The sequence below is a fragment of the Entelurus aequoreus genome, linkage group LG10, assembly GCF_033978785.1.
Source record: "Entelurus aequoreus isolate RoL-2023_Sb linkage group LG10, RoL_Eaeq_v1.1, whole genome shotgun sequence".
NCBI lineage: Eukaryota > Metazoa > Chordata > Actinopteri > Syngnathiformes > Syngnathidae > Entelurus > Entelurus aequoreus.
The window spans coordinates 55668304-55685716 of record NC_084740.1 but is presented as its reverse complement, the minus strand read 5'-3'; the positions used below and the strand labels follow the sequence as shown (position 1 = coordinate 55685716).

At 41.4% G+C, this 17413-nt stretch overlaps 1 long non-coding RNA gene across 2 annotated transcripts in view; it reads right to left on the bottom strand.

Annotated features, from left to right (window-relative positions):
* LOC133659429 (uncharacterized) overlaps nt 1–17413 on the bottom strand; it is a 236094-nt gene that overhangs the window by 13131 nt on the left and 205550 nt on the right. For both annotated transcript variants that reach the window (XR_009827659.1, XR_009827658.1), the window contains exon 2: nt 7710–7796. This is a non-coding gene — a long non-coding RNA (uncharacterized LOC133659429). The remainder of the gene's footprint in view (nt 1–7709; nt 7797–17413) is intronic.

The following is a 17413-nucleotide window of genomic DNA, read 5'->3' as shown; positions in this document are numbered from 1 at the left end:
TATGAGTGGATTGTGTCCTTTATGAACCCCGCCATGTTTCCCAGCAGACTCTCTGGGAGGGGATCACTTGTAAAAAAGGATACAATTTCTTTTGATATAGTACATGTTTTTTGTCCAACAGGACATTTGTGTACCACTCAATGTTTAAATACATCTTTGGAACAATTGATGCTTTTAAAGACAGACACATAGCTTCAAGGTTGAGAAGTTTCAGGCCCCCATATTCATACTCTTTGTACAAAACCTTTCAAACACAGAACACGCCTCACTGATGCACATCTGCAAGACTCACTCAGAGTTGCAGTGTCAAGTTACACACCAGAGTACAACTCACTAGTTAACAGCATGCAATGCCAGGCTTCCCACTAACTGACAAAGAAACAGATAACAGATTTGGTGTCCAGTTCAAAGTGTGACATGATTTAAAAATTGGAGAGTTTACTTTTGTATTTTACATGAGTTATTATTTGTACAAACATGGTGCAAAGTAATTCATGATTTGTTAAAAAATGTTAGTGGCTAGCTAGTTAAAATGGGATATTGTGATTTCACAAGACTGTCTTAGAAGTGATCATTTGAAAATGTTCAATTTGAAAAATATGCACTTATAGAAAATATAAAAATAAAGTGTTGCATATTGATATTTATCTGTTTCTATATATATTTATTGTGAGAAATCATTAAGATGATCAGTGTTTCCACAAAGATAAATATCATTAATTATTCATAATAACAGAGTTAAAGGTAAATTGAGCAAATTGGCTACTTCTGGCAATTTATTTAAGTGTGTGTCAAACTGGTAGCCCTTCGCATTAATCAGTACCCAAGAAGTAGCCCTTGGTTTCAAAAAGGTTGGTGACCCCTGGTCTATACTGTAGTTCATAGTTGTTGTATTACGCTGAAGCCAATGTGGGCTATAGCATTGATCTATCAGTTTTTTTAATTGTACTGTATCGTATGATGTATATGTATTGATTGTTTTTAGAAAATAAAAATAAAAATATATTAATATCATTATAATGGTATAAAGCAATTCCTCTTGTATCTTGCAGATCTACACGCAAGTTGTATCACTTCCATTGGGTTGCATCAACCTATCTGGTGTTGAATCTGTCTATCAAACTGTATCATCGCTGTGGTATCCATCATCTAACCCCGGGGTTATCATCTAACCTCGGGCCCGCGAGACGTCACAAGTCTTGATTGGCCAGCGGATTGTTTTGGCCTTGAGTGCGTTTGATTTCAGAATAAATTGAGCACAGCATCTTTATATATGACCCAACACCAAACAACTTATTCCACTGGTGGTGTAAATTAATTATAACCAACTGGTGGTGTAAATTAATTATAACCAACAAATAGTCAACACACGATTGCAGAAAACACACCGGCTGCTCATTTGTAGACTTTCTAAAACACGTCCAATCATTCAAAATGACACTTATACAAATTCACTAGTGTATGATGGGTGATATGCAAAACACTTGTGGATGGGGGCGTGGTCTGCAGGCCTGCCGCGGAGCGAGGGTGTGTGAGGACCGGCCTCGAAGTCAGCGGCAGGTGAGTGGATTGCCCAGCTGGGGCTTGTTATCTAATCACCTGTCGCCCTTATTAGCAGCAGCCGGAACGAGACACGTTGTTGGAGTTGGAGCGAGAGAGAGACACGCCGAGAAAAAGACTAAAAACATAGACTGAAAAGTCGCAGAAGAGTGTGCTGTCGTGGCATGTGAGAGAATAAAACAATTGTCAAACCTGACTACCTGGCTTACTAGAGGATCTGTCACGATCAGGGGAACCCACGAGAGGGCAACTTCCACAACACTCTTCACACTTCCCCTTGTTTGGTCCATTTGAGCAGTTTGATATTTCTGATTATACGACTTTAGGAAGGTCTTCAGGGAAGTAAACAAGGTCATAGTCGAACGTTCACATACTATTGATAGTCAATGTTTTATTGTTTATACTTCAGATTGCATTGTTGCCATGCAGTGTCGTCGTTGTTCAGTCTGTTGTAGCTTGCTTTAATAAATATTGATGATATATTGTATGAATGGATATACCGTATATAGTTTATCATTTCACGTACTATTGACTGTAATTAAAGTTTGAAAAACACCTCAAATATCATAAAAACTTTATTTTGAAAAAAATGTATTGAAAAAATAAGACCCGACATGTAAATCGCCCGTCAAAAGCGTGTCAGCGGGTCGTGCATCTAAACAAGTTGGCAAAAATAAGGAGAGGAAGTTGAAGAGAAAGATATTTTAAGCTAATAAATACATTTCTTCTTCAGTGTAAACTATTTCTACTTCACGTTTAAGAGCGTCTTCCTGCACAATTGATTATAATATTTATATACTGTTAGTTGTATATTATTGTCCATCCATCCATCTTCTTCCGCTTATCCGAGGTGGGGTCGCGGGGGCAACAGCCTAAGCAGGGAAGCCCAGATTTCCTCTCCCCAGCCACTTTGTCCAGCTCCTCCCGGGGGATCCTGAGGCATTCCCAGGCCAGCCGGGAGACATATAGTCTTCCCAACGTGTCCTGGGTCTTTTCCGTGGCCTCCTACCGGTCGGACGTGCCCTAAACGCCTCCCTAGGGAGGCGTTCGGGTGGCATCCTGACCAGATGCCCGAACCACCTCATCTGGCTCCTCTCCATGTGGAAGAGCAGCGGCTTTACTTTGAGCTCCTCCCGGATGGCAGAGCTTCTCACCCTATCTCTAAGGGAGAGACCAACCACCCGGCGGAGGAAACTCATTTGGGCCGCTTGTACCCGCTATATACCAATCAAATAAAATACAGTATTACATGTTGAATCGAGTCTGAATCGAATCCTCACCCCAAGAATCAGAGTTGAATCGTGAGGTGCATATCTACTATTTTATCATAAGTATATGACATATGTTGTAAATCATATATACACTATATTGCCAAAAGTATTTGGCCACCCATCCAAATGATGAGAATCAGGTGTCCTAATCACTTGACCCGGTGTATCAAATCAAGCACTTAGGCATGGAGACTGTTTCTACAAACATTTGTGAAAGAATGGGCCGCTCTCAGTGATTTCCAGCGTGGAACTGTCACAGGATGCCACCTGTGCAACAAATCCAGTCCTGAAATTTCCTGGCTCCTAAATATTCTGGGTTCGGAGGTTGCCAGGAGAACGCTACATTTCGGACTGCATTGTGCCGAATGTGAAATTTGGTGGAGGAGGAATTATGGTGTGGGGTTGTTTTTCAGGAGTTGGCTTGGCCCCTTAGTTCCAGTGGAAGGAACTTTGAATGCTCCAGGATATTAAAACATTTTGGACAATTCCACACTCCCAACCTTGTGGGAACAGTTTGGAGCGGGCCCCTTCCTCTTCCAACATGACTGTGCACCATCATCATCATCATCGGCGGTCACTCGAACGAGTATGACGATCCTCCTGGTAGGGGTGTATCCCTTTATGGAGGATGCCTGTGCGTGACTTAGTTTAACGTGGGGAGACTGGTGCACAGATAGTCACCACACCATTCTTGACAGAATCAGGGTCAGGGTCCAGTGGCATGGAGTCCAAGACGACTGGGGACCCTTTTCTGCTGCACCCTTCTTCCGCCATCGCAGCTGTTGTGGTAGTTCTTAAATCTACCGTCTTCCGCCTGCTCCGCCGTTGAGGTCTTCACCGTATCCCTGGCTAGGGGGCAGTCAGGTACTAGGCCTTTGCCAAGGGCCACCTGGGGTAACAGTAGTAAAGGGGTTAACCTCCTAGTGCCCCAAGACCCCATAGAGGAGCCTCCACTGCCGGATGCACTTTAACGTCATGCCCAGGACAATGGACAGTCCTGGACAGTGCCCAGGGGCCGTATTTATCAAGCGTCTTAGAGTGCCATTTTACACTTAAGTCCTGAGAATTTGCCAAATTTAGTCCTACTCTCAAACTTAAGAATAAAAGCTATTCATCAACTTTCTTAAGTCTAAGAATCACTCCTACTCGCCACAATATTTAAGAGACCTTCAGAGGTGTCCTAAGTGGTTAGGAGTTGCCAGCGGGGGATGGCACTGAGGCGAGAGACGTGCACGAACGTTCAGGGAGCGGAAGGATGTCCTGGCTTTGTTTGATGACGAGCAGCTGATCAAACGGTATCGTTTAGACAGAGCGGGTATTATTTTTGTCACAGATTTAATAAGGGGCGTCATCTCATCAGCAACATCACGCTTTCAGTTTCAAATTAGTTGCCTAATTAATGAATTGGAAAGAAAAGGAAACATTTATTTCTGATTCATTGCCAATATTGTTTGTTTGTTTTGTATTATTTTGTAGTTTATTGTCAAAATATACACTCCCATTGTCCACTTAAATATTTCTAAGATATTTCTTTATTCTTAGACAAGGGATTCCCTTCTGTGATTGGTCATTTCTATGGACACAGAAATGACGTCACCTAAAATTCCGTTTACGGCACACAGTAATGTCGTAATTCAGCTCTGAGTGTGACACTTAAGATTCAGTCCTACACTTCGCTGAAAGTGTGAGTAAGACGCTTGATAACTAACTTTTAAGTGCAGCTTTCAGCGAAGAATTTCTTTACTCATAAGTCAACTCTTATCAGACTTCTTGGGAGTAATTCTAAGAAGCTTAATAAATACGGCCCCAGGACTGTGCACCTGTGCACAAAGCAAAGGTCCATAAAGACATGGATGACAGAGTCTGGTGTGGATGAACTTGACTGGCCTGCACAGAGTCCTGACCTGAACCCGATAGAACACCTTTGGGATGAATTAGAACGGAGACTGAGAGCCAGGCCTTTTCCGCCAACATCAGGGTGTGACCTCACCAATGCGCTTTTGGAAGAATGATCAAAAATTCCTATAAACACAACCTTGTGGACAGCCTTCCCAGAAGAGTTGAAGCTGTAATAGCTGCAAAAGGTCATATTGAACCCTATGGGTTAGGAATGGGATGGCACTTCAAGTTCATATGTGAGTCAAAGCAGGTGGCCAAATACTTTTGGCAATATAGTGTATGTATGTATCTATATGCCAGAGTCAAAAATACAAATAAAATACATTATATACAGTAAGTTATATATTTGTTCCCCCTAGAATAGTAAGGCAATAAAGCCTGAGAGTGAGAGCAAACAGCAGTGCAATCAATTGGCTTTGATGGGGGCGTCATGGGGGGCGTGATGGGTGGGTGTTTGGCTGATAAGCTGGCACAGGACCAAGCACTAATGCCCCTTAAATGTCACACCCTACAGCATATGCAGGAGGGGGAGGACATTCATATTTTAGGGAGGCAAGAGGGAGTGGTGGTGTGCGTTTGTAAAATAAAAGGCGAAAAAAAATAAAAAATTCAATACTTCAAAAAAAAAAGTTGGCTGTGGTTGCATCTCATTGGCTCTCCCAGCACACTGGTGTTGTGTTGGTGGGGGCCGGCCTGGGGATTGGCTCTAGTGTTGGGGGTGGGCTCGGGTTGCCGGAGAGAGTGATTTTTTTTTTTTTTTTTGCAGCGGGTTGAAAGGCTGGCGGTCATGTGTGCAGGCCTCATGACAAAAGCTCCTTTTATGTGCAGCGTATGCAGATAGACCTTTGTGCACAGATGGAGGTCCCATGCCCGCGGCCGCCAGGGAGGGAGGGGAGGGGTCTCTGGCATTGAGTGCCATCACTGTGTCTGGTGGGGGAGAGGGGGCACACCCCATCACCCCCTTGGCCCTGCCAGGCTCACTGAGCGAGGAAGAGGAGGAGCTACAAAGTGGTTGGTAGGCAAGGCAAGAGTCACAGGTGGAGCTAAGTCAAATATTATTCAGCTTTATATCAGAGGTCGTCAACAGGCAGAATGTCACCTTTTTGTTAACTTCACTGTCAGTGTGACATCCATCTTCTTCCGCGTATACGAGGCGGGGTCGCGGGGGCAGCAGCCTAAGCAGGGAAGCCCAGACTTCCTTCTCCCCAGCCACTTCGTCCAGCTCTTCCCGGGGGATCCCGAGGCGTTCCCAGGCCCTCCCAGCACTTTAGGGGTTACCCACATATGCGGTCCTCTCCAAGGTTTCTCATAGTCATTCACATTGACGTCCCACTGGGGTGAGTTTTCCTTGCCCGTATGTGGGCTCTGTACCGAGGATGTCGTTGTGGCTTGTACAGCCCTTTGAGACACTTGTGATTTAGGGCTATATAAATAAACATTGATTGATTGATTGATTGAAACCCAATATCTAAGTTACAGTTAAACCAGTGTGGGTGGCACTGGGAGCAGGTGGGTAAAGTGTCTTGCCCAAGGACAACGGCAGTGACTAGGATTCCGGAAGCGGGGATCAAACCTGGAACCCTCAAGTTGTTGGCACGGCCACTCTACCAACCGAGCTATACCGCCCCAGTAGCATAGTAGTATAATATAATAGTCTTCCCAACGTGTCCTGGGTCTTCCCCGTGGCCTCCTACCGGTCGGACGTGCCCTAAACACCTCCCTAGGGAAGTGTTCCGGTTGCATCCTGACCAGATGCCCGAACCACCTCATCTGGCTCCTCTCCATGTGGAGGAGCAGCGGCTTTACTCTGAGTTCCTCGCGGATGACAGAGCTTCTCACCCTATCTCTAAGGGAGAGCCCCGCCACCCGGCGGAGGAAACTCATTTGGGCCGCTTGTACCCATGATCTTGTCCTTTTGGTCATAACCCAAAGCTCATGACCATAGGTGAGGATGGGAACGTAGATCGACCGGTAAATTGAGAGCTTTGCCTTCCGGCTCAGCTCCTTCTTCACCACAACGGATCGATACAGCGTCCGCATTACTGAAGACGCCGCACCGATCCGCCTGTCGATCTCACCATCCACTCTTCCCTCACTCGTGAACAAGACTCCAAGGTACTTTAACTCCTCCACTTGGGGCAGGGTCTCTTCCGCAACCCGGAGATGGCACTCCACCCTTTTCCGGTTGAGAACCATGGACTCGAACTTGAAGGTGCTGATTCTCATCCCAGTCGCTTCACACTCGGCTGAGAACCGATCCAGTGAGAGCTGAAGATCCTGGCCAGATGAAGCCATCAGGACCACATCATCTGCAAAAAGCAGAGACCTAATCCTGCAGCCACCAAACAGGATCCCCTCAACTGCACCTAGAAATTCTGTCCATAAAAGTTATGAACAGAATGGGTGACAAAGGGCAGCCTTGGCGGAGTCCAACCCTCACTGGAAACGTGTCCGACTTACTGCCGGCAATGCGGACCAAGCTCTGATACTGATCATACAGGGAGCAGACCGCCACAATCAGACAGTCCGATACCCCATACTCTCTGAGCACTCCCCACAGGACTTCCCGACGGACACGGTCGAATGTCTTCTCCAAGTCCACAAAGCTGGACTGGTTGGGCAAACTCCCATGCACCCTCAAGGACCCTGCCGAGAGTATAGAGCTGGTCCACAGTTCCACGACCAGGACGAAAACCACACTGTTCCTCCTGAATCCGAAGTTCGACTATCCGGCGTAGCCTCCTCTCCAGTACACCTGAATAGACCTTACCGGGAAGGCCAGGATAAATGGCCACCACTGTTAGCATTTGTTCCCAATTTCTTGACTGTCGCGACCATGATGGCTAAAGTGGTTATTGACTCAATGCTGTTACAAGATCTGCTCGGTAAAGACGAGGGCAGGAATGACTGAAAGACACCAACAGGGGTTAAATAAAGTTGTAATAATAAACTACATATAGCCATTCATGCTGTAACTACCTGCTGGTGTTAATGTGTTATGACGGTCATTTTCCCCATGGTCTGTGAACACACCGTGTCGGCGGAGAACGAAGAAGTGTTGTGTGTCTAGAAGTGAAGCACAGAGGAAATACTTGTTGTATTATATAGAAGGTCTTATCTTTGTCCATGTGATGTCAGATGAAACAAAAATGGAGCTGTTTGGCCACAATACCCAGCAATATGTTGTCTTTGTAGCATATTCAACTGAATATGGGTTGAAAAGGATTTGCAAATCATTGTATTCCGTTTATATTTACATCTAACACAATTTCCCAACTCATATAGAAACAGGGTTTGTAGATATTGAAAATATGCGAGCTCAAAGTTAAAACTTGTACATACTTGAAATGTTTGAAAGTGATTAAATATGCACGCGGAATTCACAAGTTACTTTGACCTTATATGGTGAATTTGAGGCGCACATTTGTCCGCCAGGTGACATCTATCCCTGAATACTTTTGTACTTGTGCAGATTTGAGTGTATTGGAGACTTTTAGTCAGATTTCCACGTACAGTTTTTATAGACGAGACACCGATTGTGTGTGGAGTTTTTCCTTGCCTCCATCGCCAACGAGGACTTCTGTCATGTAGGGCTGGGCGATATATGGAATATACTGGACATATCGCGGGTTTGTCTCTGTGCGATATAGAAAATGACTATATGGTGATATTGGAGTATACGTTCTCACTTTCTTGTCTCTCCTTCTCACAGAGATATAAAACAAGCGCACCTTCCTACATACGTCACATACTGTCGCGCATGCAACGTCACACGCCCTCGCCCAGCAGAGATGTAGCGGCATTGGCGTTGTTAGGCCTATTTTAGGGGGGCTCTAGCCCCCCTAAAATATTCTTAAGCCCCCCCTAAACAATTTGGTGTTATATTTTATTTTTTTACAAATACATGCCGACATATTCATTATAAAGTGGCCCGAATATGAGTTTAAATAATCATACAACCTGTCATTATTCACTCAGTTTCCCCTCACTTCATAGCGTAAGGTAGAGAGCCCCTTTAGTGCGTCGGTATCCAATCCATTCCACTTGTTCATATAGAAAATGCCCACATCACTCGAAATCCAGTCCACATTATCTCTGAGACCTTTCTTGCGGTCCTGCAGGTGTGCAGCTTTGAAGCACACAGCACTGCATAACAAGAACGTGAACGGATGCAAAATGGACATAAGAAACTTTTTCAAGAAAGTAAGTATTCATCACTGCTTGTAGTAAAATGTATTAGCTCCACTTTACACCAGGTCTGTGTTTGGCAAATAAAAACCTGTCTAGCACACTATAGACAGCCTCTGTGCACGTCGTACATTTGTTGTTTTGCAGGCAAAAGTTACATTCCCGCTCTAAAACAATGCTGCTACTTAGTTAGCTAGTTAGCCTGAAATGCATCATGAAGGTCCTGGTTATTTATAAAGTTAAATGTGCACTCTTTTTTACCACTTGCTATCTTTGGGGTTACTTCCTTCTGGAGCATCAACTGTGTTTCTCACTTTACACATGGAGGAGAACAGGAGCTGAGCTCATTCACGTATGACTATCATCAGTAGATAGTAATAATAATCACTCCACAACCCCTATTGACCTGTAGGAGTCAGGGCAGAGGAGCACAGAAAGTGAGAGGGGAGAGGGCTCTACTGGAAAGGTGAGTAGGAGAATAATGATACATATGAATAAATATTAAAACATTTTTTTTTTTTTAAATAGCTTATCGATAAGCCATTTGTTTTATTTATTTCTGGGTGGATCATGTTGACTATTGGTCCTCCTAATTGTCAATCATTCTGGTGATGTTACGTAAGGACACACATATACATTATATACCTGTATATATATATATATATATATATATATATATATATATATATATATATATATATATATATATATATATATATATATATATATATATAATTTATTTATATAATAGATTGTATTTTTAATCTACTTTACAGTTGATTCCAAATCTCAAAATGCTACAGAATTACTACCGTTGGCGTTGTTAGGCCTATTTTGGCGTTGTAATAAATAAATAAATAAAAATGGCTTATCAATAAGCCATTTGTTTTATTTGATTATATATATTATATATATATATATATATATATATATATATATATATATATATATATATATATATATATATATATATATATATATATATAAGAAAAACCCAGTGAAGTTTTGTGCTCCTGCGCTACGTTCGCTCGCATCCTGTGCATCTCCTGGGGGCTAAGCCCCCCCTGTCCTTAAAAGCTAGTGACGCCCCTGGGTAGCGGCATGGGTAACGTTAGCTGTGATGCTAGCGGAGAGGTGCGAGTGGTAATACGAGAGAGAGAAGGTGCGAGTCTGGTAACAAATGAAGGAAGAATTAATTCCCAAGAAAAACAGCAGGGGGTCCATCGTCTGGCGGTGGTTTGGCTTCAAGCGGGAAGATGTTGAACAGACAAATGTAATATGTCAAGTATGCGGCAAAAGCGTTGCTGCAAAAAGTAGCAGCACTGCTAATTTGTAGCATCATTTGAAAAGTCACCGCTAGAGAATGAGGAGTGCCTGAAACTCCGCATGTCGACATCTCTGTTCGGTGCCACACCCACAAAATGCCCAAGCAACCATTTCCACATCAACACCGTATGAAACAAATAGTCAACATCAGAAGGAGATAACGTCCGCAGGAACCTACCACATAGCGAAGGACATACACTATTTGATGTCCTATTATGCAGCTCATTTTTATTTGACACTTATTGAAATATCTTGTGTGACATCATGCACAAAAGTGCACTTTATTTGTTTTAAGCTATTGTAGTGGCGTTCTGTACAAAAAGTGCACTTTCATTTAGTGTTGTTTTGATATTGTGACATAAAGTTTGCACAAAAGTGCAAACTAGTTTAAAACTTTATTTGTTTTAAACTATTGTAGTGCATACTTGCCAACCTTGAGACCTAGCTAGAATTCACTGTAATTAAAAGTATTTCTTACATACATACATATATACGTACGTACGTATATATATATATATATATATATATATATATATATATATATATATATATATATATATATATATATATATATATATATATATATATATATATATATAGTACAGTACACAGTAATGAAAACACAGTTGTTCTACTAACTGTACTGTACATGCTGCTTACTTAAAAAAAAACGGCACCTACCTTTCACTATTTGAGTAGCTTTTGTTCTGCCATTTGATTACTGGCGAGCGATCTCTGAATCCGGGAACATATCCTTCACGGTTTTGTTGAAAGCATCCGCAAATGAGAACGGGATGTTGCTTGCAAGGTGGCCCATAATACTGCATTGCCGCCGCCTTGTGCTTCTCTGACCGTTCATGAGTGACTATATCCACTCGGCCACCGTGTTATGGGTTATAGATAAACCTATGGATAACGGAGACATATATAATAGTCTCCTTTTCAGGTGAGAGAGGACGCTTAAGGCAGTGCCTTTAAGGCACCCCCCCAATATTGTTGTCCGGCTGGAAATCGGGAGAAATTCGGGAGAATGGTTGGTTGTCCCGGGAGATTTTCAGGAGAGGCGCTGAAATTCGGGAGTCTCCCGGGAAATTCGGGAGGGTTGGCAAGTATGTTGTAGTGGCGTTCTGTACAAAAAATGCACTTTAATTTAGTCTTGTTTTAATGTTGCATCTTAGTGACATGCAAAAAAGTGCACTTTATTTGTTTTAAACTATTGTAGTGGCGTTATGTACAAAAAGTGCACTTTAATTTAGTGTTGTTTCGATATGTCATCTTAGTGACATCATGCACAAAAGTGCACTAATAGCTTGTTTTAAAATGTCTCTGACAATCTTGCACTTTCTGTTTTGGAAATGACATGAATGTTTGTGCCACTGCTTAATAACTGTTTAATAAATACACTTTTAGTTGTGGTTTCCCTCTCTGCATGAAAGTTTAAAAGTAGCATATATTAATGCAGTATGAAGAAGAATGTTTTAATGTAGACACATAGAATCATCATACTGCTGTGATTATATGCATCAAGTGTTCATTCAAGGCTAAGGCAAAATATCCACATATATATGGTGTATCGTGACATGGACTAAACATATCCACATATATATGGTGTATCGTGACATGGACTAAACATATCCACATATATATGGTGTATCGTGACATGGCCTAAACATATCCACATACTGTATATATGGTGTATCGCGACATGGACTAAACATATCCACATATATATGGTGTATCGTGACATGGACTAAACATATCCACATATATATGGTGTATCGTGACATGGACTAAACATATCCACATATATATGGTGTATCGTGACATGAACTAAACATATCCACATATATATGGTGTATCGTGACATGGACTCAACATATCCACATATATATGGTGTATCGTGACATGAACTAAACATATCCACATATATATGGTGTATCGTGACATGGACTCAACATATCCACATATATATGGTGTATCGTGACATGGACTCAACATATCCACATATATATGGTGTATCGTGACATGGACTAAACATATCCACATATATATGGTGTATCGTGACATGGACTAAACATATCCACATATATATGGTGTATCGTGACATGGACTAAACATATCCACATATATATGGTGTATCGTGACATGAACTAAACATATCCACATATATATGGTGTATCGTGACATGGACTCAACATATCCACATATATATGGTGTATCGTGACATGGACTAAACATATCCACATATATATGGTGTATCGTGACATGGACTAAACATATCCACATATATATGGTGTATCGTGACATGGACTAAACATATCCACATATATATGGTGTATCGTGACATGAACTAAACATATCCACATATATATGGTGTATCGTGACATGGACTCAACATATCCACATATATATGGTGTATCGTGACATGGACTCAACATATCCACATATATATGGTGTATCGTGACATGGACTCAACATATCCACATATGTATGGTGTATCGTGACATGGACTAAACATATCCACATATATATGGTGTATCGCGACATGGACTCAACATATCCACATATATATGGTGTATCGCGACATGGACTAAACATATCCACATATATATGGTGTATCGCGACATGGACTAAACATATCCACATATATATGGTGTATCGCGACATGGACTAAACATATCCACATATATATGGTGTATCGCGACATGGACTAAACATATCCACATATATATGGTGTATCGTGACATGGACTAAACATATCCACATATATATGGTGTATCGCGACATGGACTAAACATATCCACATATATATGGTGTATCGCGACATGGACTAAACATATCCACATATATATGGTGTATCGTGACATGGACTCAACATATCCACATATATATGGTGTATTGTGACATGGCCTAAACATATCCACATATATATGGTGTATCGTGACATGGACTAAACATATCCACATATATATGGTGTATCGTGACATGGACTAAACATATCCACATATATATGGTGTATCGTGACATGGACTAAACATATCCACATATATATGGTGTATCGTGACATGGACTAAACATATCCACATATATATGGTGTATCGTGACATGGACTAAACATATCCACATATATATGGTGTATCGTGACATGGACTAAACATATCCACATATATATGGTGTATCGTGACATGGACTAAACGTATCCACATATATATGGTGTATCGTGACATGGACTAAACGTATCCACATATATATGGTGTATCGTGACATGGCCTAAACATATCCACATATATATGGTGTATCGTGACATGGACTAAACATATCCACATATATATGGTGTATCGTGACATGGCCTAAACATATCCACATATATATGGTGTATCGTGACATGGACTAAACATATCCACATATATATGGTGTATCGCGACATGGACTCAACATATCCACATATATATGGTGTATCGCGACATGGACTCAACATATCCACATATATATGGTGTATCGTGACATGGACTCAACATATCCACATATATATGGTGTATCGTGACATGGACTCAACATATCCACATATATATGGTGTATCGTGACATGGACTAAACATATCCACATATATATGGTGTATCGCGACATGGACTAAACATATCCACATATATATGGTGTATCGTGACATGGACTCAACATATCCACATATATATGGTGTATCGTGACATGGACTAAACATATCCACATATATATGGTGTATCGCGACATGGACTAAACATATCCACATACATATGGTGTATCGCGACATGGACTCAACATATCCACATATATATGGTGTATCGCGACATGGACTCAACATATCCACATATATATGGTGTATCGTGACATGGACTCAACATATCCACATATATATGGTGTATCGTGACATGGACTCAACATATCCACATATATATGGTGTATCGCGACATGGACTCAACATATTCACATATATATGGTGTATCGCGACATGGACTAAACATATCCACATATATATGGTGTATCGCGACATGGACTAAACATATCCACATATATATGGTGTATCGTGACATGGACTAAACATATCCACATATATATGGTGTATCGTGACATGGACTAAACATATCCACATATATATGGTGTATCGTGACATGGACTAAACATATCCACATTTATATGGTGTATCGTGACATTGACTAAACATATCCACATATATATGGTGTATCGTGACATGGACTAAACAAATCCACATATATATGGTGCATCGTGACATGGACTAAACATATCCACATATATATGGTGTATCGCGACATGGACTCAACATATCCACATATATATGGTGTATCGCGACATGGACTAAACATATCCACATATATATGGTGTATCGCGACATGGACTAAACATATCCACATATATATGGTGTATCGTGACATGGACTAAACATATCCACATATATATGGTGTATCGTGACATGGACTAAACATATCCACATATATATGGTGTATCGTGACATGGACTAAACATATCCACATATATATGGTGTATCGTGACATGGACTAAACATATCCACATATATATGGTGTATCGTGACATGGACTAAACATATCCACATATATATGGTGTATCGTGACATGGCCTCAACATATCCACATATATATGGTGTATCGTGACATGGCCTAAACATATCCACATATATATGGTGTATCGTGACATGGACTAAACATATCCACATATATATGGTGTATCGTGACATGGACTAAACATATCCACATATATATGGTGTATCGTGACATGGACTAAACATATCCACATATATATGGTGTATCGTGACATGGACTAAACATATCCACATATATATGGTGTATCGTGACATGGACTAAACATATCCACATATATATGGTGTATCGTGACATGGACTAAACATATCCACATATATATGGTGTATCGTGACATGGCCTAAACATATCCACATATATATGGTGTATCGTGACATGGACTAAACATATCCACATATATATGGTGTATCGTGACATGGCCTAAACATATCCACATATATATGGTGTATCGTGACATGGACTAAACATATCCACATATATATGGTGTATCGTGACATGGACTAAACATATCCACATATATATGGTGTATCGTGACATGGACTAAACATATCCACATATATATGGTGTATCGCGACATGGACTCAACATATCCACATATATATGGTGTATCGCGACATGGACTCAACATATCCACATATATATGGTGTATCGTGACATGGACTCAACATATCCACATATATATGGTGTATCGTGACATGGACTCAACATATCCACATATATATGGTGTATCGTGACATGGACTAAACATATCCACATATATATGGTGTATCGCGACATGGACTAAACATATCCACATATATATGGTGTATCGTGACATGGACTCAACATATCCACATATATATAGTGTATCGTGACATGGACTAAACATATCCACATATATATGGTGTATCGCGACATGGACTCAACATATCCACATATATATGGTGTATCGCGACATGGATTCAACATATCCACATATATATGGTGTATCGTGACATGGACTCAACATATCCACATATATATGGTGTATCGCGACATGGACTCAACATATCCACATATATATGGTGTATCGTGACATGGACTCAACATATCCACATATATATGGTGTATCGTGACATGGACTAAACATATCCACATATATATGGTGTATCGCGACATGGACTCAACATATCCACATATATATGGTGTATCGCGACATGGACTAAACATATCCACATATATATGGTGTATCGCGACATGGACTAAACATATCCACATATATATGGTGTATCGCGACATGGACTAAACATATCCACATATATATGGTGTATCGCGACATGGACTAAACATATCCACATATATATGGTGTATCGTGACATGGACTAAACATATCCACATATATATGGTGTATCGTGACATGGACTAAACATATCCACATATATATGGTGTATCGTGACATGGACTAAACATATCCACATATATATGGTGTATCGTGACATGGACTAAACATATCCACATATATATGGTGTATCGTGACATGGACTAAACATATCCACATATATATGGTGTATCGTGACATGGACTAAACATATCCACATATATATGGTGTATCGTGACATGGACTAAACATATCCACATTTATATGGTGTATCGTGACATGGACTAAACATATCCACATATATATGGTGTATCGTGACATGGACTCAACATATCCACATATTAATAAGATGCCATACTGCCCAGATCTACTGTCATGTATGAGCGGCGTGCTTCTAGACCTGCTTGCGACGAGAGACAAGGAAACATTCTGGGCTGCAGCTAGACTTCCCAGCATGCCTTGATGTCAGGTCCCGTCCTGCGTGAGCTCAGATACTTCATTCCCTTCCTCTCTTACCCCCTTCAACGATCTCCCTGCAATTTCTAACGCTGCAAAACGCTGTCGGCGCGATGACGTTCCCCATGTGGATTTACAGCCCTTCATCTGAGGCGCTCTTTCATTTCACCCAAATTAAAATGTCCCTCTCGCAGGCTGTGTAATTTGGAATGCAGCGAGGGCCACTTCACAACTTTGCCAACATGGGTCAGAGCTGACAAATGACACTGCTTTATATCAAACTCCCTTCTTTCATCATGTCATACTTGAATCAAGCCCGGGCAATTAAAGCCTCAGTCCGCTCCGCGTGACAAGATGCATCATCAAAGCACTTTAATGGCTTCAAATGGGGCGGCCCCCCATTTTGGATGATGCACGACTTCATTAGGTTTAATCCTAATGCCATGGTAACAGCTCCGTGGTTGTCACGTCTCTGCAAGGCAGCAAGCAGCATCTGCAGGACACCTGGAAGACTGCATCATCAATCTAGGGCTGGGGGCGGGGGGCGGGGGGTGGGGGGTGGGGGTGGGGGAGTAGAGTTGTTTGGACCCCCGGTAGGATCCCAGCCACTCAAGTGGCGCACTCGACCTGAGCCTCGCCTAAATCAAGCGCCACATAAATAACAGTCAACATGGAGTGGCAATAAAGATGTTGCGGCCTATCAGCTTAGACAAAAAACACCAAGTGGGCGGGGCCTATGGGTGTAACGGTACACAAACATTTCGGTT